This window comes from Heterocephalus glaber, unplaced genomic scaffold, assembly GCF_053883595.1.
Source record: "Heterocephalus glaber isolate CG9 unplaced genomic scaffold, H.glaber_assembly_v1.0 deba00001673, whole genome shotgun sequence".
Lineage (NCBI taxonomy): Eukaryota > Metazoa > Chordata > Mammalia > Rodentia > Bathyergidae > Heterocephalus > Heterocephalus glaber.
In genome coordinates this window covers 23,295,243-23,310,219 of record NW_028258410.1, presented here as the reverse complement: position 1 = coordinate 23,310,219, position 14,977 = coordinate 23,295,243, and the positions used below count along the sequence as shown (strand labels likewise).

General features: G+C 49.6%; 1 protein-coding gene and 1 long non-coding RNA gene across 6 annotated transcripts in view; one reads left to right on the top strand and one right to left on the bottom strand.

Moving 5' to 3' along the window:
• LOC101711097 (uncharacterized) overlaps window positions 1–11,986 on the bottom strand; it is a 43,336-nt gene extending 31,350 nt beyond the window's left edge. Inside the window, exon 1 of one of the 4 annotated variants that reach the window (XR_015446100.1) lies at window positions 10,785–11,986. This is a non-coding gene — a long non-coding RNA (uncharacterized LOC101711097). The remainder of the gene's footprint in view (window positions 1–10,784) is intronic. The other 3 variants (XR_015446102.1, XR_001184294.3, XR_002387161.2) reach the window with 3 other exon arrangements.
• Hnf4a (hepatocyte nuclear factor 4 alpha) overlaps window positions 1–14,977 on the top strand; it is a 61,430-nt gene that overhangs the window by 20,474 nt on the left and 25,979 nt on the right. The gene's annotated exons all lie outside the window — the stretch shown is intronic.

Below are 14,977 nucleotides of genomic sequence, written 5' to 3'. Positions count from 1 at the left end.
TCCGAAGGTCCAGGTGTGGCGGCACACACAAGCCTGTAATCCCAGCACCTTTGGAGGCAAAGGCAGAAGGGTCACGATGAGTTCAAGGCCAGCCTGGGCTACATAGTCACAGTCTATCTCAAAAGAAGAAGAAAAAAAGTTGTGTTCCAGCTATCTCCGGGATCGAACTCCAGTCCTGGGTTTTGCGAGGCAGGCAGTGGCAACACTGAGCTAAATCCTCAGCCCTCCAGCTATCTCTTTTTAAAAATTCATGGAAGGCTTGAGATTAGCTCAAGTGGTTCTTCTGCCTGCCTCACAAGTGCAAGGTCCTGAGTTCAATTCCCGGTACCAAAAACAAAAACAAAAATTCACGGAAGCTGCCACACATTTCTGATATTTCATTAGTCAGAACACACAACGAGTTTCTGGAGGTAGGTCTTTTGAAGAACCACCCATGTGCCCAGATGAAAATAAGAGATTCTATTATAGAGGGAAGCAGGGAGAGTACATAATGTAGGACGATTCACAGCGTCTGCCATAGTGGCAACATTATTCCGTTCCTGGCTTTAAAAGGACACTTCTTGAAGTATAATATCTGCTTTAGGGTATTGGTGGGTAATGTTTATTGGGCTACCAAAGTTTATTCTAAGTTAGAAGTTTGTTCCCCTGCTATCCTTCTCCTTCTCTTTTCTCCTTTGACTGGGTCTTGTTAGGTAGACCCAGTTTGGCATTGAACTCACAATGACCCTCCTGCCTCAGCTTCCCAAGAACTGAGATTACAGATATACACCACCATGCTTTCCTTGTTTGTTCATTTCCTAATCATAATTAATATCAAATTATCTTAATTGCTTTTTTTGAGCATCTACTGAGATTATTATACTTTTTCTCCTTTAGTGTTCTAATTTATTCATAGATTTTAGTGTTAAGCCATCCTTGTTTTCCTGGAATAAACCTGTCTTGGTCATCATGCAGTATATGTATCCTACACATTGCTGAAATTTTTAAACACACATAACAAAACCGACCATTTAACCATTTTAAAATGTACAATTCTGAGGCATTCAGTACATTCACACTGGACAGACTCACAGTTCCTCTCCTGAACATTTTTCCTCTTCCCATAATGAAGCCAAACATATTAGAAACTAATTCCCCATTCCTGCCTCCCCTAGTTGTGTAACCACCCTCCTGCTTTCTACTCTGCAAATGTGCCTGTCCTAGGTCACATGAATGAATTCAACAACCTCAATTCATATCAATGGGATCACAAAGTGTTTGTCCTTTTGTGACCAGCTTATTTCCCTTAGCATAATGTCCTGAAAGCTCATCCATGTGGTAGTATGTGTCAAAATTTCCTTCCTATTTAAGGCAGAATTATATTCCATTTGTGTGCGTGGACCACATTTTATTTATCTATTTGTCCTTGCTAGATACTTGGGTTGCTTCTTGTACCTGTTGACTATTGAGAATGATACTGCTATGAACATGGACACCCATGTTCACAGCAGACCTGTTTTCAGTTCTCTTGGGCATACATCCAGGAGTGGAATTATTGGATCCCACTACTATTTTTAATTTTCTGAAGAATCACCACACTGCTTTCCACAGAGGCTGCACTATTTTATATTCCCAACCGTACTGCCCAAGGATTCCTTTCACATTTATCCACATTCATGGCAACACTTATTATCTTCTATTCTGTTGTTTTACAATATCCACATGAATGAGTGTGAAATGCTATCTCTGTGTTTTGATCTGTATTTCCCTAATGGTTGGTGATAAGCATCTTTTCATGTGCTTACTGGTCATCTGTATAATTTCTTTTTTTTTTTTTTTGGTACTGTGGGAGGGGGGGATCGAACTCAGGACCTTGCGCTTGTGAGGCAGGTGGCCGAATCACTGAGCTAAATCCTCGGCACTCTGTATAATTCCTGTAGAGAAATGTCTATTCATATCCTTCATGCATTTTAACTTGTTTATTTTGTTATTAACTTGTAGGTGTTCTTTATATATACTGGATATTAACCCCTTATCAGATACATGATTTGAAAATATTTTTGTCCCTTTCTATGGAGGGACACCCTGTTGATAGTGTCCTCTGGGAAACAAAACCTTTTTTTTTTTTTTGGTACCTGGTCTAACTCAGGACCTTGTGCTTGCAAGGCACGCGGAGGCACCACTGAGCTAAATAAATCCCCTACCCGGAAGACAAAAGTTTTACATTTGTTGTAGTCCAATTTATCTATCTCTTCTTTTGTGACTTGTGTTTTTAGCACTATATCCAAGAAATCATTGCCAAACCCAATGTCATGAAGCTTTCTCCCTATGTTTTAATAGTTTTAGGTCTTTAATCCATTTTTAGTTAAGTTTTGTACAATAATGTAAGGAAAGAGTCCAAATCTATTCTTTGCATGTGGATATCCAATATTCTTGAGGTGAATTTGGTGTTCACAGCATTTTATTTAGGACTTTTGTTCCTGGAAGATGCTGCTTTGACTTGTTGCTGGACTCCTCTCTCTATCCTTCTGACAGGTGATACTGAGCTTTTGCTTAGTCCCTGGGGTGACAAGATGGGGACTACAGCTCTTCCCTGGGGAAAACTAACAGAAAGCTCTTCTTCATTCTGAGCCCAAGTTTCTCTCCCTGCAGCGTCTCTCCACTGACCTTGGCTCATCCTCTGGGGCTGTCAGAATCAGTGGGCCTCTTTTCCAGGGAAAACCACTTTGAATTCAGTAAATAACATAACTATGTGCTGAGTAGCTACCCGAAAGGTATACATGGATTATCACATTTATTCTGCAAAGCAATCAATAAAGAAGACCTATTATTGATTCCTACCTTGTAAATGAAGCACATAAGGCTTGAAGAGCTTATAACTTTCACAAGGTCAAACAGCTACATAAAAGGCACATTGATATATTTCAAAGGCTGTGCCCTGACCACTCCACTCCAAGGCCTTGCTCTTCTTCCCCAGTACCTAACCCAAACCTCCTTCAGATCTTCAATTATTCTTCAGAGTACATAGTTTTCTCACTCTGTCCCATGCTAGGAGAATTTTAAGTGTCCCTGTTAAAAACCACATGCAGTTGTCCCTACATGGCCCAAGGTCTGTGTTCTCACCAATGACATGAGATCGGGCGTGGACAGCTGTGCCGAGTAAAACCTCCAGGACTTTGTCGAGTCTCTTGCTGCTAAGGCAGCTCTCCTCATCTACACCATCCACGTGTCTAGTTTCACCAGTGTGGAGGAGTTTTTCTTCCTCTTCTCTGAGTTCAAACACTTCTCCATAGTCGCTGGGATCTGCATCCCGCCCTTGTATAGCTATCACCCCCCCGGCACTCACCTTGTGCCAGGCACAGTTCTAAGCCCCTTAGAGACATGAACACCAATTACCCTCACAACCACCCAGTGACACATGCACTTCGCATCTCTATCTTGAAAATAAGAAAACAGACACAGGGTTGGCAATATAGCTCAGTGAGAGACCACATACTTAATGTGTAGAAGGTCTTGGGTTCAAAACCCAGTACTCCCCAAAAGAAAACAAAGAGAGAAAAAGAAAACAGAAACAAAGTTAAATAACTTCGTTCAGAGCCACACAGCTAGTCCATGGCAGAACCAGAACTCAAGCCCAGGAGTTCAATTTCTAGAATTTGCATCCTCAGCCTCAACATGGTGCTGCTTCCAATCATTCTGGCCATTTCAACCAGCTTTTTGGTGTCCTTTTTCAACAAAAGTTTGCCCAGAAACTTTGGCAGGCAAACAGTATTAAATCAGAATATACTACAATGGTTTATTTCATTCTGTTTATTTTCCCTTTTTTTCTACTTATGATGTTGATGTTTCATTAGGTAGCAATAACCTTTCCTTCTAAAATAAACTAAGTTTTTTTTTAAAAAGTGAGTTGATGAGAGAGAGAGAGAACATAGATAAACATGTAAGGAAGCCCTCCCAGGGATGGACAATTAGGGCCCCATCTCAAGGATCTTTTTTGTTGGTGCCAACAAACGGAGAAATCATATTCCAGGTAGAAGGACAAGGAAAGCATGTGCAAAGGCCCTGAGACAGGAAAGAAAAACTGGAGAGGGCAGAAAAGGCCAGTGCCCTAGAGAGAGGCAAGTGGAATGAAATGAGTTCGGAGATGTGGGAACATAGAAGGTTGTGTCCTGCCACCCTGTCCATGACAGGAGTTTCATGAAATGTATTATAAGTGCCCAGGAAGTCATAAAAGTTTAAGTAGGAGAGGAACTCGATTCTGTGCAGGATTGTACAAGGTCACCACTCGGGCCCTGGCTGGAGAGTGGGTGGTAAAGGCGCTGGGAGAGTGGAAGGGAAGGGAAGAGCCTTTGACCGACTTCCGGTGATGATGGCAGTGGAGGAGTTGGAAAAATGAAAATTCGAGATACTGCTGGAGATGACAAGCACTGGGTTTTCTGATGGCTTAGGAAGGACAGGAGGGGGAACACAAAGATAGTGACACCCAGGATCTGGGCCTGGATAACTGAGGTGGGGAGGGAGGGGTGCTGGTTATGACAGATAGAGGTTACTGTTATTCTTTTTACCACCGGGCAGGGAGAAGGGTCCCATCCTACTGCGCAAGGCTTTGCGTGTCCTCTCCAAAGGTCACACTTTTCCCTCGCTCCCCCCAACCTACACCAATTTTCATAATGGGGGAGGGATAGTATTTAATGATGGCAATATCTTCATCCATGCCCCTCAATGCAAGCTTGGGCTTCTCCGTGGAGCCAGCACAAAGCCTGGGACCTTCTTTAAAGGCGCCTGCAAGCAGGCACCAAATATTGGTAACAAACTTTCATAGAGGTCAAAGAGCCGCGGTGAGAAGGCCCAGGGAACTAGTTTTTAAATCGTGCATTCTGATTGGTGATCGTGCCAGCGGGGTTGGGCGGGAATTGGAGTGTCGTAGTACATCTGGGCCTGTGATTGGTGGGATTTTAGCGCGGCCTCCGCTGTGGTTGGTGAAGGTCGTGTAGCTATCTACAAGTTTTTGAGCGCTAGTGTCCGAGTTGGCCACGAGAGGGAGCCCGGGAACCGCAGTCTTGGACGTTTAGGGACCTCCTCCTTCCAGCGGCCCTCCCGCTCTGTGAGGGGGGCCGGGCCAGCCCAGTGCGGGCTGGCAGCCGCGGGACAGGGCCACGGGTGGAGTAGGTGAAAGCGTGTCAGGGCTCCCGGCTCTGGCCGGGTGGTCACGCTTCTCCGCACAGCTCCTTTGGCCCCTTCCCCGGGCTCCCTGCTCTTAGAGGACATTGGATTGTCCCAGGGGTGGGGCTAAGGGTTCGCGAAGGTCTGTGAAGCCCACAGCCAACCTCGCCGCCCAGTGCGTCATCGGAGCCCTGGGCCGCTCACGGTCCGCCCAGGTTGGGCCGCCTTCGCCCCAAAGAACCTTCCAGGGCAGCTCTCCATCTGGCCTAGAACTTCCCAGCAGGCAGGGACCCCCGGCTCGGATCACCCTAGATAAAGACGCCCCCTGCCTGTCCCTGTGCTGCCAGGGCATGCTGTTTCACCGTTTCTGCTGCACTTAACTGTTTTTTAGAATTTACTTGTTTTTTTGAACATGCTCATTGTCTCTGCCTCACCTTCCCACCAAAATACAAGCCAGGTGAGCAAGGGAATCATTGTCAGGTACAATACAGACCTCTAAGTTCCATTTAGATTTGAGTTAAAGCGCAAACTTTTAAAGTATATCCCATGCATTAGGGATATACTTATGCTTTAAAAATCAGTCACTGGTTATCCCAAATTTCAATTCAGCTGCCTGTGGGTCCCCCCTCCCCCAGTACTGGGGACTGAACCCAGAGAGTTCACATTGAGCTACACCCCCAGCCTTTTTAAATTTTTGGAAAAAAAAACACCTTTAAAAAAATTTTTTTTCTCACACGGAGTCTGCCTGAGTTGCTAAATTGACCAGGCTGAGTTTAAACTGGAGATTCTCCTGCCTCAGCCTAAGTGCCAGCTGGGACCTGGGCATGTGCGGGTCAGTGGGTCACAGGCCAGAGGAGTCAGTCATCTTTGGGTTAAGCTGTGATGTCTAAAGCTCTGTGGGCTGAGGGAGGACAGAGGAAGATGATGAGCTGGGGCCAGGGTTCTGCAGGTGGCCAGGGAGGGGCTGTGCATTGTGGCTGGGGCTTCACTGAGTGTCACTCCAGCAGACAGACTCACAGTGATGCCAAGTGACATTATTGTGCCCACCCTATAGGTTGGGAGACTGAGGTTCAGAGAAGTGAAATGCTGGGCCTAGGGCCATCCAAGAGGGGAAAGCCAAGCTTCAAACTCAGGTCTGGTGGGCGCTGTAGATTGCATTCTTTAGAAAAGCTGCTGGCTGAGGACCAGCCCCACAAATGGAGGATGAAGACCCTGAGGCTCAGAAAGGGGACAGGACTAGGCCTGGGACTGCAGCTTGCAAGTTTAGCAGGAGGACCCAGAGACAGTGCAGGTTCTCTGTCCTGTGCTCCCACTGGAGCCGGGTCTCTTTGAGCCCCTGGCTGAGCCCTGTGGCTAAGTCCTTGCATGGGTCCTGGGGAGGTCTGTAGTTTCCATGGAGACCACCTCCCACCGCCCCTGCAATCCCATTGTGACCAGCATTAAGGGATTAACTGCCCAGCAGCCTTCGAAGCGTCTTGAGTGCCAGGGAGGCAGCAGGAGCCGGCTCAAGGATGAAGAGGTTGCCCCGTCTGTGGGGCCTCATAGCAACAGGAGATGTCGGACAGGAACCAGGGCTCCCCCTGGGACCCACCAGGTAGGGTCCTGACTCCACACTGCACAGAAGGAAGGAAGCATGGGGTGGCAGAGGAGACAGGAATCCAGGGGAGGAGCCTGAATTTCAGAGCAAGTCAACAGCTCCCAGCTCAGGAAGTATGGGGGCTGTGATGGGTGAATTATACTCTGGTCAGAACAGGATCCAGGTCCTCTTGACAAGATGAGAGGTGCCCCATAGACTCCTTTGGGGATACTCCAAGGCTGCCAAAGAGGAGCTGTCTAATCATTTTGCATTTGGGGAAACTGAGGCACAGGTGAGAAGGTGACTTGCCCCAAGTCCCTGGATTGAAGCAGGTCACAGGTCAAGAATCCAGAGGGAACCCAGAGGGTGCCTGAGCAGGAACAGAGGTTAAAATCTCTTTGCCACCTCTGTCTGGAATTCTGAATCCCCCCAAGGAAGGGTTCCCCCAGCACCTGCTCCCTAGGACCTGTGCCCCTGGCCACACTTCCTTCCTTCCCTGCCTCTCCTCCTGCCCTCCCTGTTGCCCACACAGCCCAAGGCCCAGAAAGTCCTGGGCAGGCTCCTTAGTGCTGGAGGGCACCAGGCTCCGACTGTCCCACCCAGGGAACACCCATATGATTTTGAGCCATATGGATGTAATAGTGATTCAAAAATGAATGTAAAAATTTAATAAATTAGGTAAGAGCATATAAAAATCCTACGTGCTTTTTTTTTGAGACAGGATCTCAAAAAGTACTTCAGGCTGGCCTTGAACTCATGGCAATCATCCTGCCTCAGCCTCACGCGTGCTGGGATCTCAGGTGTGTGCCACCATACCTGGCCCTACTTTAATAATCCGAGAGATGCGAGAGTATCATACATCTTCCAGAAATGAGCTCCATGTCATTGAATCCTTGACCTGGAAGAGCCCTTTATTTTAAATGAATGTCCTACTGCCAATAACTGGAGCCATCTCTGTGCTGGGCACAGTGCAGGGCACTGTGTGGATTTTGCCCATGGATTTTATGAGGAACGTTGTCATCAGTCCCATTTTACACATGGGGAAACTGAGCTTCACTGAAGTTTCAACTATTAAATTACAGTAAGCTGTAAAACTTGAGCCTCCTTGGTGAGGCCTTTCTAGCTCCGAATTTCAGATCTTCCCATGGAAGGTCTCAAATCTTGGCTCCACCTCACAATCATCTGGGAATTAAACAAAAAACCCTGCACCACTCATCCCACCCCACCCAAGATTCAGTCATTGGTTTGTGCTGAGGCCTGAGTTTTGTTGTTATTTTTGGTTTTGCCCCCCCCCCCCCCCGCCCATGCTGGACATCTAACCCAGGGCCTTGCAGGTAGATGCAAGCTACACCTCCAGCCCAAGTACCTGTATTTTTGTGTGTCTATGTGTTTGGTACTAGCGATTGAACCCAGGGCCTTCCCACTGAGCTACATCCCCAGCCCTTTTTATTTTTTATTTTGACACAGGGTCTCACTAAGTCACTAAGTTGCCCAGGTACCTTGAAATCCTCCTGCCTCAGCCTCCCAGAATGCCAGGATTATAGGTGTGCACCAACACATCTGACTAGCATCTATATTTATGAAGATCCAAAACAATTCTGCTTCACTACTTGGATGGTGTCTCTGCTTTATGCAAAAAGCAAGGAAATCTAGGGAGGGAAAGAAATGACTTTGCCCAGGGTTAGACGGTGGCTGGAACCAGAAGTGGACCAGGGCTCCCAGTCGCTTCCATACAGCTTTTGTGTAAGTAAAAAAGAGCCCCCCATCCTGGCAAGCAGAGCTCATGGGGTTTGGAACTGGGGCTGGATTTCACCCCCACTCAGCCCTTCTGGCTGGAAAACATTTGGCAGTGACTGACCTATGCAACTGTACACAGTGATCCTGGCCTGAGTCTTAGGACTTCCAAACTTTACCTCAGTGACCTCCAGACAAATCCCTGCAGCCCCTTGGAACAAGGATGTGGGGAGATTAAGGGTGGCTTCTAGGTTGCAGATTCCATCCTCACACCCAGGACTGGGGCTTGGAATAGGCAAGGGCTCCCTACAGCCTCAAGCTTGGTATCAGCAGGACAGGACCCATCTAACTGCCAAGGCCATTCCTGCAGATAAGGTCAGGAACATAAACAGGAGAGATGAACATAAACAGGTGAACAGTGACACTCTCACCCAGATGTCACAAGCCACCCGGTGGCAGGCAGGCAGCTCACATGGACACCCCACCCACACAGGCTGAGTCCTCCTGGCTTCCTTCCTGATCCCTCACTGGATCATCCGCTCTACCTAACCCCCTGAGCCTGGAGGTCAGCATCTCCCACAGTGCCCTGCTCTCTGGCCAGAGCAGCTTCCATGGCCCTTTACTGGCGGCCATCTTTTCAGAGTTAGTGTGGCCTTGGGTGAGAGCGTAGATTCTGGAGCCAGCTTGGATTTGAATCCTACTTCTCATTTCTATCTCTGTCAGCACATGACCCAAACCCTCTGTGCCTGATAAAACCACTGCCTTCCTCTCTGAGTGGCGGGAGAGTTCATGAGCACACGGACAGCCTTCCAGACAGCTGTGTACACATCGGCCATAGTTGTCAGCGTATGTCTCCATTTCATTCCTGTGACAGCCCAAGGAGTGAGATGTCATTTACAAGGGAAGAAACCGAGGCTCAGAAGGGCTGAGGGAGTCAGGGCAGAGCTCTGATCTTTCTCAAGGGCCTGAGGTCTCCAGAGACAGGACAGGACCAAGACAGGTCATGACATGGAGTGTCTGGTTCACAGCTTATGCTGCCGGTCCCACTCTTCAGAGGGCCACAGGACACAAGGCCAGGTGAAGTCCCCTGACTTGGGCCTTCTAGTAGCTCTCAGGCAGCCCTGGGAGGGAGAGGAAAAATGGCGGGCAAGGACATCTGCAGAACCATCTGCTTCTCGACATCCTTCAACACTTCCCTGAGGCCATCAGCGAGAGCAGATCACCCCTGTCTCGGCTGGAGACCAAGATGACCAGGGTGACCTACGTCCTTGGATGAGTCTCTTCCTACCTCTGGCCTCCAGCTCCCCTTCTGCACCCTGAGGTGATGAGGCTGGACCGTGGTCTGGGATCCATGCTAAGAAAGGCCACATCTTGGAGGGCTTCACCTGACACACTGTCTGTGCTCCAGCAACCTCCAGAGTTGGGACTGAAAAGCCCCAACCCACATCCTCCCAAAGCTTCTCCTGGCTCCAAGGAGGATTCTCCAATTCCAAACTCAAAGCCATACCTTCACATCCCCATTTGGAAAGTCCCCCCCACCCCCAACCCTACTGCCTTTATCTCTCTTTGGTAACAGAGCAAATTTGCTCAGGACGAAGAGCAGGGCACAGGCAGACTGTTGACTTGAGCGAAACCTCCCCTTTGGAGGGCGGCAGAAGAGGCCGCTGGATGTCCACAGGGAGGCCAGCGGCCTCTTGCATAACCCAGGCGGCCTTCTGCTCACCCTGGGCCTTTTCAGGGTTAGGGGTGAGGCAAACCGCAAACTCATGCCCAGTTAATTTTTTAAGGCAAAACCAACAGGCTCAGCAATGATTAGCAGGTAGGTAAGTTCATCTTAATCGTGCTGAGGACAGGGAGGGAGGAAGGCGGCCAGCAGAGGCCCAGGGATGGGGCCAGTTATCAGTTAACCACATGAATGTTATTTCCTTCCAAACCCGCTGGTCTTCAGCCCCAGCTCCCTCATCTTCCTCTCAGAAATACTCTCGTGGCAACTCAGTGTCCATCAGCCACTAAGTGAACAAACACACGGGCACCTGTGGTTATTGCGGGAAGGCAGAGGGTCCTCCTTGTGAAGACCAAGCTTCTCACCACTGCTCTCCACAAGGAGAAAATCCCCCTGCCCTCTGGGGTGCCTGAGGGGCCCAGGCATAAGGCCCAGCTCCACAGTCCAATCTGCAGCAGCTGCCACTTGCTAAAGACCTCAGTGCCACCATCTGACACCTGGGTGGGTTAGGGAGAAGATTGTGCGACACCAGGGGATCAATCCACAGTGGTATGAGCAGGGTTCAGGAGCCCAAGAAGGAGCCGAGGCCCAGAGAGCCAGAGCACCTACCTGCCACTGGTGTCAGCAGGCACCAGATCCCAGCTCCAGGCAGAAACTGTGCTCCCAGTTGGCAAGCAAGGGTCCCAGTGGGTGGCTGAGGCCACAGGGATGGCCTGTTAGACCCCCGCTGCCCCGGACTCCTGCCCTGGGGTCTTCGGAGCTGCCAAAGGCGGCAGCAAGGCCAGGCCAGCCTCGGGCCAGGTGGCTGCCTGGACTGGAGTTTGGTCAGCAGTTGGGGACCTATATTGTGAGATAGTTAGGACTTTGTCCACAAACTGGAATTTGAAATTTCAAAGGGGCGAAACTGAAGGGCCCTACCCCAGAGTGGAGATGGCTCTTGGCTTCTTTCCCCCATGACTTTTGTTCTTTGTCTTGATAAGTCCTGGTTTCCCCTGCTCCGTGCTGGTGTTGGGTGGGGGAGGACGGATAAGAAATAGCGTCGAGGGGGAAGCCGAGGTATCAGTGCCCCGGGGTGTCCGGGTGTCCGGAAGATGTCTCTAGACCTGCGTCTGCCCAGGGACGTGGCTATGGCTTCCCAGATCCTGGGCTCCTCAGCAGTGCAGTGAGGTTTGAAACCGGCAGGATCCAGCTCTGAGCGCCGGGATCCTGAGGTCCTCTTTGGATCCCAGGAGTGGGGTAACCTGGGGAAGTGGAGCCCTTAACCTCTAAAGTCAGGCTCCATCCAAATGGCAGCCCCTCTGGTTACACCCAGTGTGGCACTGGCCAAGTCTCTGACCCTCGCTGAGCCTCCGCTTTATCATCTGTAACGTGAGGGTGTCTGGGGCATCAGATAAAACGAGAAATGTCGAAGGTGCTCAGCACCAGGCTTAGCACATCTCTCTATAAACATCCCCAACATTGTCATTTAAAAGAAAAATGAGGCAGCACCCTTCCCTCTGTCCATGGCAGAGGCATGAGCCCCATCTGGCCTGCTGGGCTCGCTGCAACCTTGTCCCTCCACCAGCTGCTTCCCTCCTCCACGCTCTGGTTCCCCATCCCCAACGTGGAGGAGCTGGGCCTCCTGGTGAGTCCTGAGGTCCTGTTGCTCTCTAGGAGCTGCTGGTGGCATAGGGGACGGAGACCTCTCCAGAGGAGAGATCCAGGGCTCAAGAGGTCCATAACCAAAGGCAATGACCTTGACGGCTGCACTCGACAGCTGCCTCTTGATGCCCCTGGGGGATTGGTGCCCGGACCCTCCCTAGGGACTAAAATGCATGGCTGTTCAAGCTCTTGGTGTACTTGTAAATGATGCAGTATTTGTGTATGACTTCTGCACATACTCCCACCTACTTTATATCATCTCTGAATTACTTAGACTAACGCCATGTGAATGCTATGTAAATAGTTGTATACGGTATTGTTTAGGAAAAGGAATAATGAAAAATCTGTACAAGAGCCGAGCATGATAGTATGTGCCTGTGAAGTCTTGGCTGCTGAGGAGGCTGGGGCAGGAGGATCACTTGAGCCCAATAATCTGAGGGCAGCCGGGCAGCACAGCAAGATTTTCTCTCGAAAACAAAGAACAAAACAAAATTTCTGTTCATATTCAGTACAGACACAATTCTTTCCAACTATTTTGGATCCAAATTCTTGGATCCAGAACCTGTAGGTACAAAGGGCTGGCTATGTGCTTCTACCTGTTCATTTAACTCCGACACCATCTCACTGAAGACTGTGTCAGCCCCACCGGTGAGGCTGCTGAGGGTCAAACTCAGAGCCTTGGCTGTGCTACACAAGTGCTACCACTGAGCCACACCCCCCAGCTCAACTTCAGTTTTCTTTCTTTATCTTTCTTTTTGAGACAGGGTCTTGCTATGTAGTCTAGGCTGGTCTTAAACTCACTTATGTAACTCAGGCTGGCCTCAAACTTGTGGCAATCCTCCTACCTCAGCTTCCTGAGTGCTGGGATTACAGGTATGCTCTGGCCCTTTTCTAATAATTGGTTTTAGTAATTTTGATATTTAAAAATTATCATTTCAAAATGTAATCAGTATTTCAAAGTTACTGTACCTCTCACATTACTTTTTCGTACTTAGGAAACTGGTATGTATTCTACACATGCATCACAGCTCGACTCGGACTTGCCCTCTTTCCTCATTTGTCTGATGCTGAAATGAAGCTGAGAAGTAGAACCTGAGGCCATGGCGCTTGGTGAATTACAGTGCCTATGATCTAAGATCCATGGCTTATGCTTTAAACGTGAGTGAGTGGAAGGAAAGTTGAGAACCCTATGGCATTACCTCATTTAATCTTAGTGGAAAACTGCAGGTTAGGCCCATTTTATAGGAGAAACTTGTGACTCAGAATCGTTTGCCTGAAGTCATAGAAGCAGCAGATCCTGATGGTGATGTGTCATTTATATGAGGAGCGTGTATCTGGTGTTGGCTAAAGGTGGAGTGAGTCGTGTATGTGATGGATGACGCAATTATGGGGAAGTGGCAGTGAGGGAGGACATGAGTCTGGAATGTGCCTCCTAGGCAGTCGTGCACGTGGAGCCTGTGGCAAGTCATATATGTCATCGTCCGTGGAGTTAGCGGTTTGCTGTGTGCACGTGCCCACGTGCCTGGTAGTTCTCCCGTATAACACACATGGCCTGGTGGACCCCACAGATCCGAGACAGTGATGGAGTCTAAGCTGCCATCCAGAGAAAAATGCATTGTTATTTTTATTACCTAATTAAACGCTGGCTTGCCAGGATCACAGTCTGCTTGCAGAAATGTGGAAGTGCACTGCTCGCACTTGATGAATTGCCAGACGCATAGGACAAGCCGTGCTGGGCTGTGAAGGGAGCAGCTGCGCAAGGCTCATCACAGGTGCCAGGCAGGCGGTGGGGACCGGGGCTCAACCCTCAGAGGCCCCTGCTGGAACTGCTGGCCGCTTCTGTGTTCACTGCCCAGCTGGGTCTCCCCTTTCCATCCAGCCCTGCACTCCCTCCACAGGTGCCAGAGCCAGGACCCGATGTTCCCTGGGGCGGAGCATGGGAAGAACCCATCAGCAACTGAAGTCCGCGTCAGGATCTTATTTCAATAATGCATCTCAAGGTGTTGATTGGGAGGCCTCCCTTCTTCCCTGCCTTAGAGCCTTGTCCTAATCAAGAAACAGCTGGGCCATGATCATCTCCCCATTCTACAGATGGAGAAATCAAGGCCCTGAGAAGCTATGTGATCTAAACAAAGCCACCCACATAGTGAGAGAGCTGGTTTCTAAACCCAGGTTTTCTGGCCCTAAGTCCAGCTTCTTTTCTTTTCTAGGACCATTGCTCCCCTGCCCCCAGGATCTGGGCTCTAGGAGGAGGGAAGAGGACAGTGCGGCTGAGTAGGCCAGGAAAGGGCTTCCAGTGGTTGGAAGAAGATGGCAAGGATGCCTCCTTCCACCCCTCAAATCCATGGGCCCCTCTCCTGGTTTGCTCACTAATTCACCCACCCATTCGCTCATTGACTTATTAATTCACCCACTCACTAGTTTACCTGCTGGCTAATCTCATTCATTCACTCAGCTTGCACATTCATTCTCCCCGTCTCCAATTCCCTCACCATCTAATTCACCCACCACTTGCTCGATGAGCGGACTCTGTCCCACTGTCACCCTGGTTGTTACCATAACCTCTGACCTGTCCTTCCAGCTAGCAGAACTCGACAGGCGTCCAGGCCCCCAGCGTCCCCACCTTCACCCTCTGTCACCTACATGGCGACTCTGCCTCCTTAGCCAGATCAGAAGCCTTGAACAGCATCTGCAGAGCAGATACAGAGGGCCAGAGGGCACGAGCCAAAGGCCAAAGATGAGTGGGAGAGCTGCATAGTTCCCAGGGCCTCATTCCAAAAGACAGCGCAAGGCCCCTTGTCCCAAACACCACGAGGATGTCAAGAGCGGCAGCAGATCACTGAGCCAAGCTGGGAGACATTCTGAGGGCCGGGCTCCTTGAGACTGCACAGACGCGCATCCACGCATCCCACCCCAAGGGGAGGAGAGAGGAGGAGAGAGACAGGCAGAAGAGGGGGTACAAAGTGGGGAGAGGGAGTAGGAAAAGGAGACAGTTGGTGACACATTGTCCACGCACGACGAGCTATTTTTTCTTCTCCCATCTCATCAGATGCTTGAACCACCCTTAGAAGTCGATCGCACATTTTACAGAGAAGTAAACTGAGGCTCAGGGAGAGGAATCATTTACCCAGAGTCACAATTAGCAGGTGGTAGGCGCCGGA